Below are 13,445 nucleotides of genomic sequence, written 5' to 3'. Positions count from 1 at the left end.
TGGTTTCTGTGTCCTCTATTCTGTACCATTTGTCCACCCACCTGTTTTGGTACAGTACCATGCTGATTTTGTTACTATTGCTCTGTTGTATAGTTTGAAGTCTGGTATCGCTATACCGCCTGATTCACAGTCTTTTCATGAGACTTCATTCCAAACGCATTTTTTTCTATTTCCATAATCACCTTTGAAGCAAAACTCTCACACATTTCATGATCAACCATAACCCTAATATTACCATTAGATGTATAACTGGTTGGAATGAAGGATTGTACATCAATATAGATTTTCTGTGTATTTTCAGATATCAATTCAATCCATTATTTAAAGTTGGAAAAAGTTATATTATTTGTTCACAGTATGGTCTATTCATGCATTATGTCTATATTCATAGACACAGGGTACACCTTTTTATACCCCCAATACTTATTTATACATCTTCAAAATATTGCTCCCAGAAATGGTGGAAGAAATACTCATATCACCTGATGTACATATACATTTTATCAAAGTAATATTCCGGACACAATTACAAAGATCACACTTAAGTTTGTACCAAAGCCTAAATGGAAAGTGAGCATGGATCACGAAAAACATCCATGTCCAGGTTGCCTAATTCTCTCAAATGTCAACCCGATTGGTGACTACATATTTGTTTCTTCCTAAGATTATATATTCAACATCAAGCCTGTTGAAAATGTCTAATCCTATCACTCAGTTTATACTTTGCCTGATTTCCTAATGTCTCTATTATTATCTGCTTTCCTTCATATTTTCCCCAGTTCATCATTGTGACTGACTCTTCACATGTGCTCACATTTACACTCACTCTGTACCCAAAACACTATTGCTAAAGATTTTTTGGACCAAATCCTATATTCACTCTTCCGATTAATTCCTAATCCTACCGACTATCCCTTTTTGAGTGGATGTTCTCTTCGACATTCAATCATCCAAGGTACAAGGAATGCTACCATTGTATATTGATTAATCTGAGACATCTGTGCAGAATATAATTTAAAGCTAAGTATCCCAGTCAAGGGCCCAAAGACCTTCTGAGCTTCAAATTTTACCTAGATTTCTGTATTCATACTTATATTACACTTATATTCCTATGAATATTGCAGGTTCCCAATACCATAATTCATCCCGTAGAATGATTCCTAACCCAAATGGAACATGATATTAACCCTAACCATACACTGTTCTCTCAATCTAACTTTATGAAAGAGCAGGGACAGAGTTGGTCTTACAATAAAGGAATGTAGGGGATCCTCCACCTGCTGAGAACCTCAAAGGTCAATAAAGAAATGATCCCTGGAGAAGATATAGGCAGCTATGAAGGACCTGTGAAAGCAAAAGTCATATTCCATGGCAAACAACTTGGTCAGATGAAGGGATGTGTCTGAATCAACATTTCTCTTCTTAATGTATAGAAGATGGACCAAACCAGGCATGAACTCTGGTGTGATTCCCCTTACAGACTGAGTTCTGGAACTGACATCAGAGAAATATTGCCATTAATTGTGTTAGGATTTTAGGAGGCAACGCATGAGAGTCGCCCTTGGAACGAAAACTGAGATCTAGGAACAGGGTGGCTTTCCACAAAGCACTGGGAATCTCAGCCAGGATATCACATGATTTTATTTTGAAAGACGTCGCAGCCATAGTTGACAGTCAAAACACACATGGACCTCACATTGTAGACTGCAATAGGCCTGGCTTCATGTGACCTATTTGCCACTTTTTGGGAAGCCTTGCCTATAAGAGTTCTCCAGAGTTTTCATTGAAATGAGCTTCCCCACCATTTAATGGTTCCTGAATGAATTGTAACCCACAGTGCCTTCAACATCTTCCTTGAAAAACGGCTAGATAAATTCCATGAAATTTTTGAAATTCCCAAGACCAGGTGGCACTGGAGAACCTTTGGATGTCCTGTTGCTGATCATGAGTGTACCAGACAGTGCCTTGATTTACTGGGTTTCATGAAAATGGTGTAGAACACATTTGCCAGTAAGTTGGAGCCTGCTGATTAGTGGGCCTAGAGCAGTGGTGTGCAGGTGTGTGATAATACATCTGTTGTGGGGCCATGTGGATCTGCCATTAGCTTCCAAATGGCTTGTGACTGACATGGTGTAGCCAACAGACACTTATTTGTAAATGCATCTTGTTATATGGTGAGATTTCAGGGCAATGTTCAGAATCATGTTGCTATGTATAAGGGGGCAAGCTCTGTGGGATATTAGCCTGGTTGATGCATTCCCCTGCAGACCCTGACCCAACACACGTGACAGAACCCCCTCCAGCACTGTGTCCCAGTTGAACTCCTTGTATTTTGTGAAGCAAATATGAAATTCCCAGTGCAGCAGGAAGAAAAACCACGAAAAGTGGAGGATGAAAAAATGGCTTCACTGTCCACACGGGGAGACACTTAGCCCACAGTGGCCACATTTTACCAACAAAGAGCGAATTCAGCACTGCTGCCTCATGTTCATTGGAAAAGAAGAAACCATGTCCTCCAGGTCACATAGATGCAGACGCAGCTTTGATGGTCTCATTAGAAAAGAATCTAAAGCTTCTGACAACAATATATATTTCAAGTGCCAAACCTCAGAGGCAGTTCCTCAAGAAGTCTTTAGGCCGAAAGAGCTCCATGTTTGTGGAATGTTTACCCTGTCCCTTACTTTTGGAAACTATTCTACCACATCCAATGTTGTGAAACCCTGAGCATTTTCCATTCCAGATATATATTAACAGATTTTTTTACTCTTCTCCTCTATATGGATGTTATTTTGGGCAAAAGTAATGTCAAGGCATTATTCTGGATGAGAGTGGGAAGATTGTTGTGTAGCACATATTTGCATACACATTGGATTCATTTTCCTATTTTCCATTCGAAATACTGCATCCCTGACAATAATCCATACCCTACTGGACTCTGACTACTAATCCTAATATGATAAGGAAAACAACAAAACAGAATAGAAATTCAAAATTTCAGAAGAGGCATGGTGTATAGTTGGACTTGCCTTTTGCAGGATAAAGGGCAGCTGTAAAAAATCTAGTAAATTTTTAATTGAAATAGTTCTCCATGTGTTTTAAAGTTAACAAATATGTGAATTTCTGTCTCCCTTTCTCTGTAGCCTCTTCAGCACATGTATTTTTATATGCACATATAGAATCCTACCTGGTATAACACGTACATATTTGTGAGGTGGCTGACTTGGCAAATACAAATTGTGAGAAGAGATCACTCCCCAGAAACACTGTTGGAAGTGAAAATTCACCCTATGTGTGAGCTTCCTAAGAGATCAAGATTATACATAAATCCATGTTCAGTAAAATAAATATTTTTTCATCTGTGGATGATATATATTTCATGATGAATTTCGATTGGAATATATATTGCTAATTGTTAATGTCTCTGTGGTTTTTTTGTATATATATATATATATATATATATATATATATATATATATATATATATATATATATATATATATATATACACTCTCCAAACTATTCAAAATATAAAATATATGATCTACATATACATTTTCTCACAGAAATATTCTGGACAAAAAATGCAAAAGACACAATATGATGGTACCAAAGCCTAAATGGAAAGTGAACATGGATTTCTAAAAACATCCATGTCCAGGTTACCTAATGCTCTCAAATGTCAATCATATTGGTGACTACATATTTGTTGCTTCCTAAGATTATATATTCAAACTCAACCCTGTTGAAAATGTCTATTCCTATGATTCACTTTATACTTTGCCTGATTTCCTAATCTCTCTAATGATATCTGCTTTCCTACATATTTTTCCAAGTTCACCATTGTTACTGACACTTCACATGTGCTGACATTGACATTCACTCTCTAAACAAAACCCTATTGTTAAAGAACTTTTATTCCAAATCCTATACACACTCTTCTTCCTAAAACTTCCATCTATCTTCCTATTCCTACCTACTATCCCTTTTTGACTAGATGTTCTCTTCGACATTCAATCATCCAAGGTACAAGGTCCTATGCCATTGTATATCGATTTATCTGAGATATCTTAGTAGAATGTAATTCAAAGTAAAGTATCCCAATCAAGGGCCCAATGCCCTTCTGGGCTTCAAATCTTACTTAGATTTCTGTTTTCATACATATATTTCACCCGTATATTCTTATAAATCTTAAAGGTTATCAATATTATAATTCATCCAGCAGAATGACTCTTAACCCAAATCAAAAATGTTATTAACCCTAACCATACACAGTTCCCTCAATCTAACTTTACAGAAGAGCAGGGACAGAGTTGGTCTTAAAATACAGGAATGTAGGTGGTCTTCCTCCAGCTGAGACCCTCAAAGGTCCATGAATAAATGATCCCCTCAGAAGATGTAGGCAGATATCAAGGACCTGAGTGAGCAAAAGTCATCTTTCTTGGCAAAAACCTGGTCAGGATAAAGGGTAGTGTCAGAATAAGCCCCTCTTTTCTTAATGCAGAGAAGATGGACAAATCCAGGCCTGTGTGGAGAGGTGTTCCCGGGTGCCTATGGTTGATATTGCATTCTAACTTGTGAAAGTGTCACAGGAAGTAGGGGCAGCCTCCATCTCATGGGACCATTGGAAGCAACTATTAGGACAAAGTGGTTGCCAAGGTAGTGGCCTCATTCAGTTTCTGAAGGAAGTGACCTCACCACACTTCCTTGGTGATGGAACTCTCTGAACATGGGATCCAGGAATCCAGGCACCCAGAGCCAGTCCCAGTCCCAGTCCCAGTCCCAGTGGTCTCACTTGTTTGGATTTACCATGGACAGATTCACTCTTTCTTGGTACCTACTGATGTGAGGATGGCCAAATGTGAGAAAAGCTCTGAAGAGGGGTCTTTCCTGAGAAAGCAGGTAGTCGCTCACTGCTGACTCTTGACAACTTCACATAGTTGGACAAGGAGATCAGTTCTGAGACAGAATAGGTCATTTCAGGGGAACATAGTGTGGCCCACCAGTCAGAGGACACTCCAGATTGTCATAGACCTAGTTGCAGGAAGTAGGTGACTTTGAGGGTGTGGGTGTGAGTTTGCAGTTTTGTCTCATGTTCTGAGAATAGGTAGGAATGGCGGTTTGTTGGGTTTGGAGTGAATAACTTCTGTTCATGTATGTGGATTTATAATCAACTTTTAACAAGATTATACTCAGAAATATTCATTCATCTGAAATACATATTTGTTTCCTAGTACTGAAAACTAACTTCAGTTAATGGTGCATATAACTCCTAATATTTCTACAGTAACTGACCCAGTTTAACATCAATGCAAGAAGATTCTTATGGGACATGATATGTGTTTTAGAGTTCGTTTTAATTCAACACTGGTACATTACTATTTCTTAAGTTTATGGAAATTACAGTATATATATTTCATCCACAAGTTCACAAATTTATAGGCATTTATTTCACTTTCAATCACTTCCTGCTTCAGAAAACATGTATTCCTCCATGTTTCTTGACTGGTCTTTTCATGAGACTTCTTTCCAAACACAATATTTTTGATTTTCATAATCATTTTGAAGCAAAACTCACACATTCTTCATGAAAAGCCATAACCCTAATATTACGATTAGACGTATAACTAGTTGTTATGAATGATTCTATATCAAAATATGATTTCTTATATATTTTCAGTTATCAATTCAATCCATTATTTAAAGTGGAAGCAGTTATATTATTTATTAACTGTATGGTCTAATAATGCATTATCTCTCTATTCATAGACAAGGGGTACACCTATTTTACCTTAGATACTAATTTATACATCTTCAAAATATTCCTAAAAGAAATGGTGGAAGAAATACTCATGTCACCAGATCTACATATACATTTTATCACAGTAATATTCTAGACCAAAAATAAAACAAAAAACAAAAGTCACCCTTAAGATTGTACCAAAGCCTAAATGGAAAGTGAGCATTGATTACTAAAAACTTCCAAGTCCAAGTTGCCTAATGCTCTCAAATATCAATCCTATTGGTGACTACATATTTGTTTCTTCCTGAGATTATATATTCAACCTCATGCCTGTTGAAAATGTCTAATCCTATCACTCATTTTATACTTTACCTGATTTAGTAATGTCTCTATTTGTATCTGCTTTCCTACATATTTCCCCTGTTCATCATTGTGACTGACACTTCATGTGTGATGACATTTACATTCACTCTCTAACCGAAACCCTATTGCTTAAGAAGTTTTGGTCTAAATCCAATACTCACTCTTCTTTCTAAACCTACCGACCATCTTCCTAATTCTACCTACTATCCCATTTTGAGTGGATGTTCTCTTTGACATTCAATCATCAAAGGTACAAGGTCCTATGCCATTGTATATCGATTTATCTGAGACATTTGTGCAGAACATAATTCAAAGCTAAGCATACCAATTAAGGGTGCAATGCCCTTCTGGGCTTCATATCTTCCCTGGATTTCTGTTTTTATACTTATATTTCACCTATATATTCTTGTAAATATTATAGTTTCCCAATACCATTATTCGTCATGCAGAAAGATTCCTAACGCAAATTGAACATGTTATTAACCCTAACCATACACTGTTCCCTCAGTCTAACTTTACAGAAGAGCAGGGACAGAGTTGGTCTTACAATACATGAATGTAGGCGATCTTCCACCTGTTGAGAACGTCAAAGGTCCATGCAGAAAGGATCCCTTGAGAAGATGTAGGCAGCTATGAAAACTTGAGAGAGAAAAGTCATCTTCTATGGCAAACAACCTGGTCAGCATGAAGGAATGTGTATGAATCAGCCTCTCTCTTCTTAATGTAGAGAAGATGGTCAAAACCAGTCCTAGGTGGAGAGCTGTTCCCGGGTGCCCATGGTTTATATACCATTCTAACTTGTGAAAATGTCACAGGAAGTAGGGGCAGCCTCCATATAATGGGACTCTTGAAAGCAAATGTTAGGACAAAGTGGTTGCCAAGGCAGTGACCTCATTCAGTTCCTGAAGCATTGACCTACCTCACTTCCTTGGTGATGAATCTCTCTGAACTTGGGATCCAGGAAGCCAGGCACCCGGAGCCAGTCAAGTCTCAGTCCCAGGGGTTTAACTTGTTTGGATTTACAAAGGAGAGTGTTAGTCTTTCTTGGTACCTTAAGATATGAGGATGGCCAAATACCAGGAGAGCTCTGAATAGGGGTCTTTCCTGAGAAAGCAGGTAGTGGTTGACCACTGGCTCCTGAAAACTTCACAGAGTTGGGAAAGAATAGCAGATCTGAGACAAGACAGGCGATTTCGGGGGAACATACTGTGGCCCACCAGTCAGAGGACACTCTGGATAGTCACAGAGTTTAATGGGGGAAGAATGTGCCTTCGTGGATGTGGGTGTGATTTTGTGGTTTTGTCTCATGATCTGAGAATAGGTAGGAAAGGCGTTTTTTTTTCTTTGATTTGTAGTGGACTGCTTCTAGTAAGACGTTTGACAAGGCGAGTGTTTCTATGTCTGTGTATGCTACTGTGTCCGTGGTTGTAGACATTAGAAAAGAGAATGCAACAATTGATGTGTCCTGTATAGTAGAAAGCTTCCCAGCATTCATCCTGCCCAATTTATGAATGGACTGCAGCTTGCCTTATAAATGGGCAACACCTGCTATCTTCCTAAGTTCCTGTTTTCTTCCTGAATTCTCGCCACTCTCCAGAATAGACTCATGGTTTTTGTCCAAAATCTGTACCACCTCCAAGCTCTGTGACATGTCCATGTACTGGATAGCTGAAGGGAATAGCGAACATCTTTGAAAACTCAGATATCAGTGTGACCAGGAAAGTCTCAGTGGAGAAACCCTGCTTTGGACCTTTTTCTTACCTATTGTTCTGTTGCCCTGAATGTCAGGAAGGTCTTTGCCTCAGGCCACACCTTTGTGAACCCTGAAGAAAACAGTTTTCAAATGGAAATTAATGGGCATCACCTGTGGCTCTTTGCTTAATTGCTTTGCAAAAGGATGTGTCTGAATCAGCCTCTTGGCCCTGCGTGAGGCTGTGGCTTAGATTCTCAGCACCTGATTAATCCAAAGACAGATCCCATGTGTGCATCCAAAACCAAAATTGCCAAAAGAGCAGTTATTGTGAATGATGTCTCTTGACTTCATTTTTAAGGTTCCTGACGCCCATCAAGTGAGAATAGGCATCCTTTGGGTAAAATGAGTTCTTCAAAGCCCTGCGGAGGCTAGCCCAGAGGTTTTTGGTTTGTCTCATGACTCCCAATCATATAAAGAATCTATACCTGACATTCAGTAGGCCTCAAATTGGAGATGCAGAGCAGTATTAACAGCAGGCCTATTTGATCACTCCTGGTTCACAAGAAGGGTTTCCAGGCCACCCGGACTTTAGGCAAATGAGGGGCAAGGGAGCTTATTTTTCACACCATGTTGGGCTGCACCCCTCATGGAAAACTCCAGCCAGAAGTTATGATGAGTGTCTATATGTAAGAAGATGAGGGCCATGTGGGTGTGTTTTGGTTTTCATTGTGGTCATTTTTGTGGCGGTTGGAAGAGATGACTGGGCCTACCTGGGCTTGAACTCTGGTGTGATTCCTCTTAGAGACTGAGTTCTGGAACTGACCTCAGAGAAGTACTGCCATAAAATGTGTTGGGATTTTAGAAGGCCACGCATCAGAATCGCCCTTGGAATCTGAGATCGAGGTCCAGGGTGGCTTTCCAAAGGGCACTGGGAATCTCAGCCAGGATATCACATGATTTTATTCTTAAAGACTTGGCAGCCAAAGTTGAGAGTCTAAACACACATGGACCTCACATTGTAGACCTCAGTGATCCTGGCTTCATGTGAACTTTTGGCCACTTTTTGGGAAGCTTGCCTGTGAGTGTTCTCCAGAGATTTCATTGAAATGAGCTTCCTCACCATATAATGTTTCCTGCATGGATTGAAACCCACAGTAACTCCAACTTCATCCTTCAAAAATGGCTAAATAAATACCATCAAATTTCTGAAATTCCCAGACCAGGTGGCACTGGAGAACCTTTGGATATCCTGTTGCTGATCATGAGTGAAAGAATTCCCCACATAAAGACACTTCGCTAGGAGAATTCCAATTTTATTGCAAAAAGCTCTGTGCTTATATAGAACTAAAGGGGTGATGGTATGGCTTAGATAAATGGCAGGCCACCCGTTTATTGGCAAGTTCTTTCAGATATCAGCTCCGGAGGCAAGGAATTAGTTCTCATTGGGGCTAAGGTTCCCCGCCAGAGAGATTTGAAATTGGTGCCGACGGGAGAGTTCACACGGGCGGGAACTTTTTGCATCACTGCAGAAAAGAGGAAGGTAGGAAGAAGAAGTCCTTAGGCACCATGTTGGGGTTTTTACTCTGGGGAATGGCTGCCATTTATACTTTTCCCAACATTCCTCCCTATTTGTTTTCTTAGGAAGTGTGGTGTCGTTGGTCAGATTCGGCTGCTTCTTGCTGTTAGGGGGCGCTGTGGGTCCTAGAATGGGAAGTGGAGGAATTCTCGGGGGGCAGGTCTGGGGATATCATGGCAGCCAGAAAGAAAACCCAGTGGCTACAGACAGCTACTTCCATAGGGGTGAAGTCTATGAAAGTTCCCTGAAGCCACAAGTTGTCGATGGCATTGAACCAGTCCTGGATGGAGGAGTTTGTTGGTATCAGTCACTAGTCCTGTTTCAGAGACTCTGGGAAATACTGGAAGCGTTGCCTAGACATGGCGTCACCAGCACCTGAAGAAGATCAGAGTGAATAAAAACAGAATTAAGATAAAAATTAAAGCAAAGGTCAATTTTTGGCAGAAGTACCATGTTGGGGGACTGACAGAGAAGAGGCCAAGGGCCATGAGGAAACTTAGAAGGACATAAAGACTCATTAATCCAGGATGGCAGATTAAGAGGTTCTCCTAGCTCATTGTCTCTCGCCGTCTGATGTCCGTTGCATTCCATCGTGCCTGGTAGTGAGCTTCAGCACTGAGTGAACTGTTCTCTTGGAGATGTTGGGGGTTCATTGGTCATCAGAGGCTGCTAGTGCCTAAGCAAAACCTGGTTGAATGTTTGATTAGAAATTTTTTTGCAGTTGGATTTGAAGGCACTTCATTATGCAGGGCAAGAGAGCACAATAAAGGAGCATCCCAATAAGGGGCCCCAAGATTGGTAGTAAGTACATGGCAAGAAAGGATTGGAAGAACCCCGTTATGGGATTGGAGGAGGTAGGTTTGAGCATTTGGGTCGATAATTCCTGCAATTTAACAACATTTTTTTCTATTAGCCCAGATTCATTAACATAATTGCAACATCCTTTCTGAGGAACAGGCATGTTCCCCCTTTTTCTGCAATGAGAAGATCAATTGCCCTTCGGTTCTGTAAAGCCAGTTGTGCCAATGAAGTAACCGCCACTGCAAGGAGCCCAGAAACTGAGCAGTGGTATCAAGTGCTTCCTGCAGTTTTTGTTGCAGGTCATTGGATGCCCATAGAGCATGACCTATAGCTTCACCAGAGAGTCCGAGACTCGCCACTGAGGTTGTTACTGTGAGGCCTACCAGAACCGGCAGAAAGACTGCCCTAAGGGTGCAGGAAGGTAGGGCCACCTGTCGGAATTCGGTGGGAGTATACAAAGACAGCTGAGGAACTACAGTAACCAAGAAACAGGTGCCAGAGACATTGATCGTTGAGGTACTTATAGACCCGTTACACCAGAGAAAATGTCCAGGTTTCATAAATCAGGGCTCAATGGGGTGCTAAAGCTCAAGGAACAAATGGGTAAAGAATTCATTATTGTCAGGTGGAAACAGATGAAAGGAAATAAAGTATTGGTGGAATAACTTTCCCATAGTGGGATACGTGTCACATGTAGGGGTTTTCCTTTCTTAGAGAAATTGTAGGTTTTTGCTGAAATATTTTCTGCCACTAATGGGACCGCTGCTAGAAGTGGACGACTAAGTGAAGCACAGAGAAAGAACTGAGAAGTAGGCACAGAAAGAGGGGTGGAGTTAAATAATCAAAGAGTTTGGTGTAGCAAATTGAGCCATGTGGGAGGGGACCTGAGGGGGTTGAAGGCTCTGAATCCTCTTTGAATGAGCTATGCATAAGATCTCGAAGTTTTGATTCTGACTCCTTAATGTGTTCGACTACCTGGATGGTTGCCTTAGGTGGCGTAATCAGGGTGCGGCCAACAGTCATCCACATTGTGGGTCTGGCTGAGGTTGTCCGAGCATAGACAGCAAACTCAACATAGTCCCAACGTTTGGCCTTGGGGTCAGGTATATCTAAAGTATACCATCCATTGTTATCAGATGAAGAGCCTTTATGCCACTTTAGGTAACTAGAAGTCCACCCTTCATGGTAACCAAGTGAGTTGTAAGAATAGCTACCACGTTCATCATGGAACCTGCATGACTTATAGGGGCACCCATTATATATCTCAGGCCACCAATGACAATAGTCTTTGGTTTGATGAAAAAGGAAGCAAATGAAAGGCCAGTTCCAGCTACCAGGGATGAAGGTCCTTGAAGGTGACAATTTTAGGGAAATAGATGTGCAGTTGTGGATGAAGCAAGCAGTTGCATCCACTGCGTGGACATTCTGCATGCCATGTTCTGAGTATCATTCCCGAAGAGTGAAAAAATACATGGTAGAAGATGAGGGTAAAGACCAGTCCCGACAGAGCACAGAAAATAAGCAGAGCACAAAAAGCAAGCAGTTAGAGAAGACTAGGGTGTTGGGAGAGCTCATTGTGCCTTCTTTAAGAGGAATTGTTCTGCGGGGAACACCGTGTTAGCCGCAACTTAAATGGGTGAGATGGGTGTGGAGAGCAGGAGTAAAGGGGAGGTTCAGGAGGTGATTCTTGGAGTTCCTCTGGGGTGGTCCTGTCGTCAGCATGTGGGGCCTCTTGGTGATATGGCTTCAACCTAGATATGTGAATCCAAGGGGTGAGACAGTTGTCTGATAAGGAGAGTTTTGTGGAGTTGGGGGTACAGAGAATGACAGGATAGGGGCCTTCCCATATTGGGGCAAGAGGCCCGTTCTCCTCTGGGGTATTATAATAGACTAGACTCCCAGCTGTTAAGGGAGGAGTGTTTGGAGCGGAGACTGGGTCCAGAAGAAGCCAGTCCTGATATTTCCAGAGTTCCGAGTGAAGATAAAACAAGAGAGGCAAAGACAAATCTCGGGTGAGAGGTCCTTGTGAAATGACCAACCCAGGGGGGATAAGAGGTCTTGAATACCTTCTCTCAAAGGGAGACAGTAAAGATAGTTTCTTAGGTAGAGCTCTGATTCAAAACAAATCCAAGGGAAGGAGTTTGACCCAGTCTAAGTTTAATTCCATTGTCAATTTGGTAAGGACTTCTTTTAGAATACGATTTACCCTTTCCACTTTCCCTGAAGCCTGAAGGTGATATGGACAGTGAAAATGCCACTTGAAGGAGAGGGCTTGAGAGACCTTTTGTGTGATCCTAGAAATAAACTCAGGGCCGTTGTCAGATTTTAGGAAAGTGGGCATTCCAAACCTGGGGATGATGTCTGTCAGAAAGATTGAAGCTACAGTGGAAGCCATTTTATTGGAAATGGGAAATGCCTGAACCCAACCAGAGAAAGTGTCCACAAAGACAAAGAGGTATTTAGTGTGCCATACTTTGGGCATGTTGGTGAAGTCTACCTGCCAGTCAGCAGTGGGAATGTGTCCCCGGGCTTGGTGGGAAGGGAAAGTTTTGGGCCTTAAAAAGGTATGAGGGTTTGTCCGCTGACAGATCTGACAATTAGAGGCTATATTCTGTAGCATGGCTTTGTCAGAGGGGGTGAGGGAGAAGAAGCTCTGTAAAAAGAGGGTCAAAGACTGAGAATTGGAATGGAATAGAGTATGAAGGAACTTGAAAAGATCCTTGTTCTTACTGGAAGAAGTAGTGGCTTCAGATGAGATGTCTAAAGTGGCCATTATATGTCCCCCAGGGGGGGCAGAAATTGGAAGTAGTGGCAGCCATTCGTGCCGCCTGGTCAGCTTTGGCATTGCTCTCAGTGATAAGAGAGCCGTCCTTCTGATGGGACCTACAATGGACAACTCCCAACTGGGTGGGTAAGTGGGAGGCCTCTATCAGATTGGTTATAAGAGCCGAATTAGTGATCGCATTACCTTTGGTGGTAAGTAGTCCTCGCTCCTTTCATATTGCAGCATGGGAAAATAAGATATGGAAGACATATTTTGAGTCAGTATAAAGGGTGAGGGATTTGCCTTGTGCTAGAAGGCAGGCACGAGTGGCTGCTATAAGTTCAGTCTGCTGGTTGGTAGTTCCTGAAGGTAGAGCTTTGGCCTCTATAATCTCAGTGGCTGAAACTACAGTGTATCCAGAGTAATGAGTGCCATTCTGCCTAAAGAAACTGCCGTCAGTGAACCAGATAAGGTCAGGCTTGGTGAGTGGTCCCTCAGAAATGGAAGA

Source organism: Callospermophilus lateralis, chromosome 15 (genome assembly GCF_048772815.1).
Source record: "Callospermophilus lateralis isolate mCalLat2 chromosome 15, mCalLat2.hap1, whole genome shotgun sequence".
NCBI lineage: Eukaryota > Metazoa > Chordata > Mammalia > Rodentia > Sciuridae > Callospermophilus > Callospermophilus lateralis.
This window is presented reverse-complemented; position numbering follows the sequence as displayed.